This window comes from Falco naumanni, chromosome 8, assembly GCF_017639655.2.
Source record: "Falco naumanni isolate bFalNau1 chromosome 8, bFalNau1.pat, whole genome shotgun sequence".
Classification (NCBI taxonomy): domain Eukaryota; kingdom Metazoa; phylum Chordata; class Aves; order Falconiformes; family Falconidae; genus Falco; species Falco naumanni.
In genome coordinates this window covers 24104293-24117818 of record NC_054061.1, presented here as the reverse complement: position 1 = coordinate 24117818, position 13526 = coordinate 24104293, and the positions used below count along the sequence as shown (strand labels likewise).

At 46.3% G+C, this 13526-nt stretch overlaps 1 long non-coding RNA gene across 2 annotated transcripts; it reads right to left on the bottom strand.

Moving 5' to 3' along the window:
• Positions 1-1169: 1169 nt before the first annotated feature.
• Positions 1170-12195, bottom strand: LOC121093240. 2 transcript variants are annotated; one of them, XR_005829537.1, is made up of 5 exons: positions 11510-12195; positions 11199-11399; positions 9081-9169; positions 8265-8447; positions 1170-1911 (listed from the first exon to the last, which is right to left on the bottom strand). It is a non-coding gene; the product is annotated as an uncharacterized LOC121093240 (long non-coding RNA). The 2 variants fall into 2 exon arrangements; XR_005829538.1 differs by lacking the exon at positions 9081-9169.
• Between the last annotated feature and the right edge of the window lie 1331 nt (positions 12196-13526).

Here is a 13526-nt window from a genome sequence, read left to right as displayed (position 1 = left end):
TGGGCTCAGTCAGGCAGTAAAAAGGTCCCTGCAGCACACGTGGGCTGTGCTGAGCTGCAAGCCCACAACACGTCTGCTGCAGGAGGGAAGGCAACAGTTAAGGCAGCCCTGGAAGAGAAAAAGAGCACTGAAATAAGGGATAGATGCAGCAGCTTTTGGAGAAGGGGGAGATGAGAGTCTGTCCTCCAGACCCTGTCTCAGGTCAAGGGTGAAACAGGGGCTTGAGCAGACAAGCAGCACCCAAGTGCTCTCCCATGCAGCTGAGAAAGGACAATCCCCATCACCGCCAGTTGTATTTGGAGGGGAACAACGAGATATAATCCAAGGGAAAACGAGATATAATCCAAGGGAAAACGAGATATAATCCAAGGAAAGATGGGATTACATAGATTGCTGAGTTCCCTGACAAACTGAGAAAACCACATGGCCTGATTACTGTTTGGAAAAAAAAATAAAAAAGAATGCAAGCATTGTGCTTTGGGAGGAATTAGAAGGTATGTGGATGAGTGTGTTATCAAATCTTAGCAAGTGTTTTGCCCATTAGAACAATACACCGATATCACAGCTGAGGTGGAATGCAAGTTCTTGGGACACATCAACATCACCACGGAAACCTTCAACGACAGCCAAGCAGAAGGACCAGCTGGCTCTGGAAAGCTGCAGAGCACAAAGCAGTCTGAAAAGGTGCTGTGTCCTGACCTCTCATTTCGATGGCTCCCATGGGCTACGCACTGCCCTAAGTGCCTGCTGAGGATCCAGCCCTTGAAGGAGTGCCTGTCCCTGCTTCCCGAGGGTCCCTCATGGGCAACACGTGCGTAATTCACCCATTAAATCCACAGCCGCTGGCCACCCCGTGTCACATTGCAGGGTGGGTTTCTCACAGCATGCAGAGACATTGCCACCCTGGGAAGGGGGCCTGGGGCACATGCATCACCCCAAGCACAAAAGCAGGGACCCCTTGGACCATCCATCACTCTTCTCCCCCTCCCCCATTCCTGGCTCATCTTGTGCTGCCAAGTGCTGAGGAGAGGATGGAGCCTTGTCCCACATTTCCTGCAAGGCTTTGGGGTTCAGGAGCTGCCCCCAATTCCTCCTGCTTCGCCATCTCTAGCAGCGCACCAGCTCTCCCTGATGCTCACCCCCAGCCCTCCCATCCCTGTTCCCTCCAAGCTTTTGGGCAGTCCAAACACAGGTTCCTCAGAGCCAAAACTACAAAAAAACAAAACCAAAACACAACAACAACAGTTTCACCCCATCCCTTCTTTAAAAGAGCAAAACAAACATCTGGAGATGATGAAGCATCTATTACTGTTTGAAAGGATAGTTGGGGCTCAGAGGGACCCAGCAACATTCAACAGTGGACTTTAAAAGATCATTAGCATCTCAAAAAGCTACACCCATTGAAAAGAAAGGCCTTTTTGGAGGCCACAATGGCAGCTGAGTGGCTCTCAGGTTGGCTCATCATCTGGTTTAAAAGTCAATACGGATAAAGCCCCCAAACCAGCAAAGTGCTTAAGCAAAGTACTTCGGGTTAAGCACCTGTTTTGTCAGGGCTGAGTGAGCATTTGCAGACTCAACTGCAGCCTGTTAACATGGAAATGACATTTTTCTGTTCTCCTAAACTCAGCACTAATAACTTTTTCCCATGCCTGACTCTGCAATAATAATGAAGAGTTGATAGTAATAAAGAGCTGAAAGCACTGATTTTTCCCCCCCTTTTTCTTCTGTAGATACAAAGTAGTTCAGACCTTCCTCCACCACATCCCATGGTAAACCCGAGCAGGTTTGCAGGGTTACAGCACAGGTCCCACCGATGACTCATTTGCCTTCAAAAGGCAGCTTTGGGAGTGCTCCATGCTACCCATCTGGGACTATTTCAGGCAGGGACTGCAGTTGCTTGCTGTCATACCTCTACAGGAGAAAAAAAAAAAGAAAGAAAAAAGAAAGGAAAAAAAAAAAGAGAGAGATCTATCATTTAACAGTATATGGGTTTCAGCATGCCCCAAGTAGCCTCAGCTCTCAGCTCCACACGTTCAGACCCAATCTGAACTGGGGGGGGGGGCATCTCCAGCAGCATTCTGCTAAGGACGACCAGAGAAATACTTTCTCAGAAAAATGTCAAGCTTCACCTCTCTCCAATAATACCTGCATACAAAGAAATTACATCAGAAATGACTTCTCTCGATCTCAGTAAAAGCACATTAGGAAAAACTTCAATTTCTAGGAAAAAAGACTTGACAGCTCTGTTGAAATTACCTCTGGTAATTTTAACTGAGTGGATGCTTTTATATTCGATTGCACCAAAAATGTAAAGCACGTCACTTATTAAGCTTTTATGTCTGACATTCAGTCTGGTATCTGACGACATCTTTCTAACAATCTGGAGATCATGTAGCTAATGTACTTGGAAATGGCAGAATTAGGTATGGTGGAAAGTCATTAAATTTGAAATTAAATGGGCTCTCTTGTTCTTGAAGGTAATCTTAAAAAAAAAAAAAGTGCCTCTGCAGAAGTCAAAAGCCATCTCCCATATTAACTGTCTGAGCTTTCTCGTTCTTCCTTTAATAGCGACAATTAGTCGACTTGAGTATCACACCAGTTTTGCTGTGATTAAGGGCAGGGGGGGACCTGCAGGCTCCCACAATAATGAAGCATCGAGTCCTCACCACTGGCACCAGCCAGAGCCCTTGTCTTAGTCTGAGCTTTTTTAAACCAATTTCAAAGGTTAAAAACAAAATGCCATGCAGGCGATCTGATGCTCTGGCAAGCCAAGCTATTTTCTACCCAAGGCTTTTTAGCAAGAAACGTCTAACAGTAAGTACATCATAAGGCTGCCTTTAAGGGGCAATTGCAGGGAGGGACAAAGATCTCACTTAGATTAGTCTACTAAAATCCACATAAAAATAAAAATAGCTGAAGGAAAAAAAGCCTGTAAAGCATTTACGCCAAATTAAACAGCCTAGAAATGCTTAAAATGGTGTTGCCATGGTTTCGTACACCAGCAGGATGCTATGCCATCTATACTCCGTGGTTCTTCCCTGGGATTTGGGAATCCCAGCCCCATAAAGGGTGATGGGCATAAGGTGGCAGGGCTGGCTCCTCACCCCATGGCTCAGCAGAGCCCTCCCCTAGCACACCCGGGCGTATCTCCATGCATGGGCAGCTCCAAGCTACCCGTGCAAACTCACATGGCACCCATTCCTTCGCAGGAGCCTGATGGGTGACCGTACCGTGTTATAGTATGTGCAGCAAACTAAAACCCCTCGGATGCTGCCACTCACCATGTGCTCTGGGACCAGCCGTGCTCTGGCATCAGCAAAGGGCGCCAGTGACTCGTAGGGCTCTTTGGAACATCTTGGTTCCCACCTTATGGCTGAGCTGAGGCTGTGTTTACCCACACATACACGTCCTGCAATTCATTAATGTGGCAACGATCTCTGAGCAAACGTTAGTGGTCTTTGTGAGTGTACAAAACGATGCATCGCTGCCAAATATCTGGCTACAGTTAACAGCTTCAACTCTAAAGGTAAGCACCATGGAGGAAAATATAAATGCATTATTAAAAAAAAATCAAAATAAACCTTAAAGAACAATAAAAACAAAACAGTTACAATATAAACACACCCTTTTGTGCCTCTCTGCTGTAGCACATACCGCAGAACATATGGTGTATAAGATCACCCACGGACCAGCGCTTCCTGTACGGGCTAAGGGTAACTCGAGATGGGGAACAGCGAGCCCTGCTTCCGCCTTTCACGTGGGTCTCACCCCAATAAGGACGGCTCTTGCAAACCACTTACCTGCTCTCATTAGCGGCACAGGCTATCAGGACAGATACGTCCTGGCAAACAGAGGAAAACCAGGCCAGCTGGTAGTACCTGAGCATAACCATGGGACCCACTGGAAACCCCACTCCTGAAGTTATTCAGCTGAAGCACTTATTCCCAGGCACAAAGCCCATGGTCCTGTTCCCTGTGCCAGCACTGTTGTCTGTAGGGGTAGGGCACCCGCAGTGCCCCAGCAGGGACACGCTGTGTGTGCATCTGGGTGAAGCACGGCTCACAGGATGAAGGCAGTTTCATAAAAACTCCTTTGATTTGTTTAATGAGCTGCTTATTGCCAGAGATGAAAGTAAGGAGCGTGGCAGCTAACAAATCTGGGAAGTGCTATTAATGTTGTTTTCTAGCATTTCTTGATGGGGGGGTTAAAAAAAAAAAATAATAAAAAGACATGTTTCTTGGCTTTATACATGAGCTCACTATGTCCAGGCTCTGTAAAGCTGTGTATAGGGGGTCCTGAAGCCTCGGGATATCATATTGGGAAGGGCACCGGGAATGATACCCAGAGGACATGGTGCCCCAGGTGTATGTATCCATGCTCCTGCTTCCTGCCTGCAAAGTCCTTAGACCGTCACCATCCCCAGCGGGGAAGAGCCAGGAGTGAAAGCCTATTGCTTACCTCATTAGCTGCCATCTAATTCATCAAAATAATAGCTTTTAAAATGACATTATAGAGCTGAGATGGGCCATCCCCGGCTTCCCCTATTGCTACAGCCCCTGTGACGCTGATCAAACACAAATACCTAGACAGATGTACAACCCCCACCCTAGCTGATGGCAGGTCACTTTTCTGACCTTATGGCCTCCATGGCAAGCAACGGCTGAAATCGGGCTTAAAAAGAGCCCCGCACCCGAGTTGTGATACTCAGGGACCCCGGGACTCCAGCCACTCACCCTGAAATGCCAGCGAGTCTCATTAGCGCACAGGACAGCCCTTTTCTGTGGTCTGGAAGATGAACAAATCCCCCAGATTCAGGGCTATGGGAGGCCGATGTAGTGAGCTCCGCACAGCTTCCACGGGCACCGTGAAACTACTGACAGCTACAGAGGTAATTTAAATGGTGTATGTTTGAAGTGTAGCTCACATTAAGTACCAGTGGGTAGTAAAATAATTTTAATTATTCCCATGTCCCCTAAGTTTTCACACCTCCACTTTCTAATATTCAATTCCCCTGTTTTCTTTTTTTTGGAGTTAATTCTTTTTTCAGGCAAAGAAGAGCAGAAACACGGTTTGTTACACAAAATAAACCAACATGCTCTGTGATTTGGCTACAAAATATGCAGGTTTTGGGAATGGCATATATAGCGTACTGCATAAAAACAGATTTTCACAAGGGACCATGTCAAACATAGCAGTTATTTTCCCTAAACAAGAAGAAGTCTTGCTTGCTAAGTCAGTTTTACTTCTTTGTCTAGGGAAAAGTTTTCAAAATTCTTCTTTCTCTTCAATTTATGCAATTTTCACCAAGTTTTTTCCAGCTCTGTGAATGGCCCAAAGCATGGACTGCAAAAGCACAGAGCTGATTACGGAGAGAGGATCAGGAAAAGCCTGAATGTGAACACACAAATTCAGCACCTGGTGAATCTGTGCAAGTGTCCCCGCTCACACTCAGCCAGCTTCAACACCAGCAGGTCATTGTCACAGCACTCTCCAAACTAGCAAGCTGCAACAAGGTCTTTTACCATCTCATACCAACACACTCTTCATGCCAGCCCCTCTACTGCCTTCATCTCATCCAGAGCCCACTCTCTCCTCTCCCTACTTCTTCCTCGGCTGCTCTCTTTTCATTGGCTCTCAATCACTTACCAGAACAAGCCACAGCTGCACCTTATCTACATCAGCCAACCCACCACCCCTGAAGCCAGCCCACAGCTGTATATTCTCAATGATAATTAACCCAGCTTCATTCCTCTACATGACACTGCTTTCCAGCTCAGGCATTATCATGAGCCATGATATATCCCCTACTGTTGTCCTCATGCCAATGTCAATTCCTGCACATACACGAGATTCTCAGCAGTCCTTATTTTCACAATTTTCAATTCTTTTCATTTTCAGGCTTTTTAATCTGCTTGCCAGTTAAAGGGCTGCAAATACACACCTTCAAAAGGCAGAGAGCTTGATGCGGAGGGCTTTAGGAACATAAACACGGTGTGGGGTCTCCTGTCCCATGCTTCCCAAGTGCTTAAGGCTCACAAAGTGTTAATATTTCTCGGGCCTGACCTTAGTGTGTTATTGTCAATTTTTATTTTGCTATTGAATGTGTAGCCTTAGGCAAGCGTTTGCCCTCTTTGCCTCAATTTTTCAATCCATAAAGTAACAACGGAATTACAATACTTTGACAGTTATGAAAACACATGGCATTTATAGTCATTTTACATAATGCTTACTTTTCAAAAAATGGATGCATTGCCTCAAATTTCATGTTAATGTGCTGGACTATCATGGAAAATACCTCCAAAGGCAAACAGAAATAGCATAAAGCTCATGGCAGGTGGAACCAAAACTTCACAGCATGAGGCTGTAGCAAACCCCCTGCACCTGAGGAAAACCCAAATCCTATTACACCAGGAGCCCAAATAAACCAAAGAACATTATCACTTCATCTATCGAAAATTTCCTAAGCCTAAGGTGCCACAAACACATTTATATGAATGATTTTAGACTAGATAGATGTCTTAATATTTAAGATGTCAGATGGAGTAATATGTAAGTAATTATGTTTTGCCTTTCATTCAGTCTTTGTCAGGGGTACAGACTGATGGCCCTGGAGATTGAAGGCTTCTGTCTAGATAGTGAAAATACTCATTTTTAACGCAACGAGCACAAGCTTTCCCTGCTACGCTCTCCCAAAGGGGCCAAAAGCGGGACTGATCTGTTCAGCTGTGGTTGAATCTTGCCCAGAAGAAAAGAGTCCTCCCTTTAGTAATCTATAGAAATATTTTAATATATGAAACATGTACAGCTGGTTTCCTGAGCAGCGGTGAACTGGTACTGGTATGGAACACAGCCTTAGCACATGCCTTATGAGCACTGCCCATACTAAGAGCAGTTAATACAAAACCTGCCATCACTGGGTGCCTCTGCCTTTGCAGATTCACCACGAACAGGCAGTCTGGCATCGTTCCTCCATGCAACCTGGGACAGGCAAAACTCAGCCTCTCCCAAACCTCCTCTAGGCAGCAGATTTGCTTGAGCCGAGGGGGTTTGGCTCCTCCACCATGAGGGCAGTGGGAAACTACTGATAAACAGACCAAGAAACAGAGGTGACAGAGATGATTTTGAGAGCAGTCTCCCAAGGGAGCAAGGAGGTACTGGTGGAGGTGCCAAGTCAATCCACATCAGGTAAAAATGAAAGCATGAGTCTTCCTGTTTGCTTCAATGTGACCAAGCCCCAAGAATTCACATAAGACCTCATTTTCGGGAAGCCAGCTGCATCCCTGGCAACCTGCGCCCTCCTGGGAGATGCACCCCATCATTGCGCAGCTGGGACCAGTACAAGCCAGCAGCAAGCAGCTGGCCCATGAGATGGGGAGACCTTTTTCACACGAATCTACCTGTGTTTGACACAGCTCTGCATGGCCTCACGTGCTGCCCTGAGTGCCCACATGTCCTGAAGTCCCGACTCCTTTCAAGGTGATGGGAAACTTGGGCTGACCTCAGCAGCAGTCTAGAGTCAGGAAGGATGGACTTTTGCTCTTAATCTGCTGCTGTCACCATGCTCCTGCCATACCTATATTTATTGCCTATTCATACAACAGTACAAATTCAAATATAAATTCAGTGCAGAACACAATTCATAAACTAGCCATTAGCAACACCACACATGGATGTGCAAACCAGGTCTATGTAGCCCAATAGCAGGACTACTAATATCTACTCACTGATATAACCATTAAGATTAATGAACATCACTATTTTATCTCTTCACTTATAGCTGTTGCCAGCCTTTTATGGTTGTGACGAATCTGCAGAGACCGCTTAGGAGCAATATTTGACAATTCTGCTTTATTTTGCCCAGCTTCCCTATCAAAGAACACCAGTGATTTTGCAAAGTAATTTGTGAAAGCATGAATATGCCACGTGAAGGGAATGAAACCATTTCTCAAACTCCCATGCCTGCTCCAGACGTGCAAAAATTAATTCACCCCATGAAAAAAAAAATCTATGTTTCATTGAACTGCATGATATAAAAACACGTTTCTTCCAGCAACCCAGAAACACACTGCCCTACACTCCTCCCTCTCCTGCTTTGGTTAATTTGCCCTCTCCTAACAGAGCCCATTCCATGTGTCACCATCACCTGATTGAATTAGCAACAGCCCACAGTAAATATTTAAAAGAAAAAACTTCACAGCATGATAAGCAGACTTTTGCAAGTTGGCATAACAACAGTAGGAGAAACAAAACCCTCTACAAAATACCAGTAAGAATTATCAAAGGGTCTTCGGGTCTCACGTGCCAAAGCTGCAGCTACAACTGTGCACAGGCATTGCGTTTTGCTGATCTTGAGGCTCATTAGTGGAAACACAGCTGTTTTCTCCAGGAAATTGTCAGCCTCTTGATGTAATACCGACTTGGTGAGGGGAAGCTGTTTTAATTACCACCTGGAAATAGACAGCAAGTGTTTACAAGTTGCAATAGGCTCTCCCCTGGGGAAGAACACAGCTTTCTTAACTCTTTAGTGCTGTGACCCAGGTATTTATTTACTTTTGTTTGTATTTGTGCAAAGCTCGAGAGTGGTGATGGATGTGCCTTGGGACTGGCTAATATAGAGGCAGGATAAGCGTCAGTTGACATGAAGATAAGAACTCAAGAGTTGATGGGCTCAGGCAGAGGTGCCAAGCAAACCAAGTGCAGCTCACTTGCAAGGCCTCCAGCATGCTCGTTTTTAAAGCTCCAGCTTGGTGGCACTCTCAGCATGCAGAATTCATCCCCAAGCAAAAGAGGTCAGGAGCACAGGCACCTGACACCTGACTGGGAAGGTCTGTTATCAGATACCAGGGCAATTGCAGGCTCCAGGCACCTGAAATGCTCGGGAAACTAAATCATGCCTCACCTAGGCTGTATATCTGCATTCAGCTCTTGACCTAGAGTTGAAAGAGATCTGAAAGATGTGTGAAGGTTTTCCTTTATCTCTAAATACCGGGTGACTTGGAAGAATGCTAAGCAAGAATGCATGAACCAGCCCACGATCCCAGCAAATACACTGTATGGAAACTGTAAACACAAGGGCTGACCTGGGTGATACTGGATGCGCGTGGCTCGTGGCAAGCAAGGCTGAGCGAGGGCTCTTGCAGGAGAGGCACTGCCAGCCCTTTGGTCCCAACTGGACAACAAAGCAGACAGTTAAGTAGAGGCAAAGGACTTCCTTAAAATATGCAACAAGAATCCAGGGCTACCTACATTTGTCATCTACACTCTGCTCTAGGCACCCTGTACAGTAAGAAAGGCTGCAGCTGCTGTCTGTAGGCAGCACTGCACATCACCTGTTCCAAAGCAGAGTAAATTACTCTTCCAAGGAGGCTTGCTATAACCAAAAACTACAAAGTTAATTCAGGCAACTGACTTAATACCGGGCATCTAAATTGTGCTAAGTTAAATAGAATTCTTGAGGATATTTTGTTTGATTAGATATTCCTTACGTGATTCCTATGGCAGCACTGCAAGTCTGGATGCTCTTCAAGGTTACCCACATTAAAAAGCCGAGAACATGACACAAAAAGCTAAAAACATAACGCTGGCCCCAAAACAGCAAGACTTTAAATCCGTGACTCTGCAGCTGATGACATTGCACAGGGAGCTCACCACTGCGGACAGCTGGTACCCACACGGCTCAGCCCACAGAGGAGCGCTATGAAAGCTGGCCTTGTTCCTGCAGCATCACTGCTGCACGCGCGAGGAAGCCAACCAAGAGCAGCTCTGGGGCAGCACGTGTGCTCCAAGAGGAATGCAAAGTGGTGTGGGAAGAAGGAGCAGGAGCCAAGCAGCTGGCTTCAATTAATCATCAGCTCTCGAGGAGGCTGGGAGGATGACTCTGGGGTGGTGAAGACCAGACCACATTGGTCGGGGAGAGGGACTGAGGGGAGGTGGGTGGTGTGGGTAGGCTGCGATGTGGCGGGGCAACCTCAGAGCATGTTGGTTAGACACACTGGGGGGGGGGCAGGGGATAGCTCTGCAAATAGCATCAAGCCCACGACTAGATAAATGCAGTTATTTTGGTTTTGACTTCAGGAGACTTTGGGTTGTTATACACACTGTTGTTCTGTGGGTCTTCTTAATCCTTCCATCTTTAAGTTCTCTGTTTCTTTCATTTGCAGCTGATTCACTCCCGTTTGTTCTCAGGGGCTCTGCTAGCAGTGGGATAGCTGATGTAGTTGAACTCTTAACAGCTCCACGTGTGGGTGAAATACTCCAGCTGCTACCAAGAACAGCATTTATGACTGGTTTTAAGTGTGTTTTTGGAAGCACAGGTAAAACCACATCTCTGTCAGACTGTACTCTCCGTTCCTGTCCCTTTTGCATCTAAATGAGACCCCACCCCTGAAGGAACATCTCTTCTCTATGTAAATAATACTGCACTCCCCTAAAGGCCTGTCTCTACCCTATGTAAATAAAATTGCAGCCCCTCCAGGCCTGTCAGTGCTAGGCATTAATGAGCCTGCAAAATCGTTTCTTCTCTCATTTGGTTTGGCAGTGCAGATGCTTAAGTCTCTCAATGTGTTATTCAGAAAGTTTGGAAAATGTAAAGTATGCCTGAGAGAAATGCCAAATCCCTTAACTCATGGGGGAAGCGTTCATATAACTTGGACGGGGGGTGGGGGAAAGTACTCATGGGGGTGTTTACTGTGTGCATTAAAACTTCCCTGTTGTTAAGAACTGGCTTTATCTGCACAAGAGCTATCTGCTAATAGACAGAAGCACCCAGACAATGGTAAAAATGGTGAGTTTCTGCAAAATAAGTCCCCGTGTGCAGGGCAGGCAGAGCACATCTATTTGCAACACCAAGGAGAGATGTTGCTTTTATCATAATACTAGGAAAAATTTGTCAGAATCCATGCCAAAATGGAAGTGAAGATTTTGTAATTTTTTTTAAGGGTGTCTTAACTGAAAATCAAACCCATGCCTGTATCCCAGTGTTGCCCACTGACTTCAGTCCCAGCCACGACAGGAGGAGGTGGGATGGGTTATTCTTATGTGCAGGAAGGATTAAATTCCTCGATGGAGCAGTGGCTGCAAGCTGGTGGTGTCTCTCCACCAAAGCCCTTATACGTGGTGAGATCTGGAGGAGACCAGAAGCCCAAGAGCAGTGCAGGCAAGCCAGGATTCAAGCACAGCTTTCCACAGGAGGTCCTCACCTTTCAGGGATGGGGGTTAGCAGGGAGAATCACCCCCAGGGAGCAGAACTGCTGGGGTTTGCCTCCTCTTCCTTCTGGTAACTCCCTTCTGTCTCAGGGCAGCAGTAATGGGGTGGCTGTCCCCACCAGCTCCTGGGCACACCAAGGTGATCTGCCACACGTGGTGCCGTGTTGTGCTCGCCTGGTTCAGGGCTCTGCAGGCTGCAGTGATGGTGTTTAAGAAGGGATTAACTACAGCAGTGCTTGGGCTTCTGGTCATCTTAGCCATCTGTAATTTCAGTGTGAAATCAGTAAGTGCTCAATTTCCTTACCCGTTTTCCTATAAACTTGAAAGAAGGTGATGTAAGAGCACCTCGCGAGCGATGAAAGACTGGAAGCAACCACTCCCAACATCTGCTCCAAGTAAATGTGATCTGGGCTCTGCTTCCACCGGCTAAGGGGCAAAGCAGGACTTGCTTCTGGCATCTCCTCCTTCCACCGGGTGCCTTTGGGCAGGACCCCAGCAGAGACTTTGGGTTTTCAGCTCCAAAGCATCTGGCTCCCTCTTGTGCTCCTCGGGTTTATGGCAGGAGAAGTCGGATGGGACAAAGTCTTGCTGGTGGAACCCTCTGCGGGAGGTGGCCCCTGCTCAGCTGCTCCCGTCCAGCCCGAGAAGCAGATCGCATCGGTAGTTGTTAGTCAAGACGTGACCCGACACGGACCATCTCCGTATTCTGGTACCCTTGAGCTTGCCAGGAAATATCAAGCTGTTCCTGGAGCACGGCTCAGGAATAGGCTGTGCAGCTCCATATGCACTACGCACAGCCTGCTGCTTATATCTTGATCGAGGATGAGTTGTGACTGTCAGCCATACCTTCTACCTTGGAGGAGATCCACCCTTCTTCTGCGCGCTTTGGGCCAAGCGACAGCGCTGCCATCTGTGCGTACAGCGCTCGGCATGCAATGTGCTTCCTCCTCCACCATGTCAGGAATTTAAGGAGTATGAAACGATTTCACCTGTGCAAAGATAACAGAACTTTGTTTTTCCCCTATTTCGTACAGATTCTTATTTTTCTTTTTTAAAGTACTCTGTGTAGCAGGCCCTGATCCATACTGCTCCTGTTACAAAGGTAGTAGCAGTAACGAGGGGGGAAATACACCTGAAAAATGGCTTTAATGTAATGCTCCAGCAGCAGTGGCTGCTGCCTTTAGAGGTAGTATTTCTTCTTAACTGAGTTACTTTTAGGAGATTTCTTTAAAGGTCAGTAATGGGTGTCAGGAGACAAAGGAAAGCTGTGTCAGGCGAAGCAGAAAAAGGGACTTGTTTCCAGCAGATGTTCCACAGCTCGCTATAGCTAAGGAAAAAGTAAGTACAACCAGACCAGGTGCTGTCAATTCTGAATTGTTGTGCAGTTTTGACTCATTTTTTCTGTTGGTTTGTTTGTTTTTTAAAATCTTAATTAAAATTTGTAATGAATTATTTATTTTCTCTTAGCCAAACTGTCTGGTTCTCTTCAGGCAGCCTGCTGCAGCAATCAGGGAAGACTCCTATCCTCTAATGGTAGATGAAAATGGTAAAGTATCTACATGTGATTTCGCTACACTCTTAGTTTAAAAGAGAGGGATAGAAAAAGTCCTTTCATCAGTAACTGCAGCAGATTGAAGGGTAGAAGCCCAAAGGATAAGAAATGAGTTACTTTGGATTAAATTGGGTAGAAGTCATGTATCCCATGAACACCCACCAGCGAGGGAAGAAGCCACAACAGAAATGTTGTGCACTGGGGAAGGAACTGCCCCAGCGTTAGCCTGGCCTGGCTCTACAGCTGCTTTTCTGTTGTAGATGTGCAACAAAACAGGAATGTGTGTGTTTGTTTAGAACCTCCTGAGAGCCGAACCGAAGCCAAGTGAGAGCCAAGCGAGAGCCGCAGCTCCTCCGGATACACAGACTGCTAAATTCATCTCCTCTCCCGGTGGGAGTATGTCCCCATCCGACCCCAGTGGGCTGCAGGTACTGACTCACCGGCCGCCCTGAGCTCACTCTCAGCTGATGAATATCATCTGTTTCCATCTGGGTTTTATGCTCCAGTCTCCAGTGTGGCCAGATGAAGATGTAAGCCTAAAAGTTGTCTTAAATGACGAGTTATTTGCTAGTAACACTATTTATTTTTCCTACACATCGTTTTCTTTTTTGGTTTTTTTTTTTTTTTTTAAATAAGACACATGGATCTCAAAAGTAGCAAGTGCTTCTTTAAGGAAATGTCACTCTGGCATTGCAGTCTTTCAAGAGACGTGACAGGTCTTTTGTAGCATGTGCTTTTTTAACAAGCACACAGAAAGTTTCAATGCAAC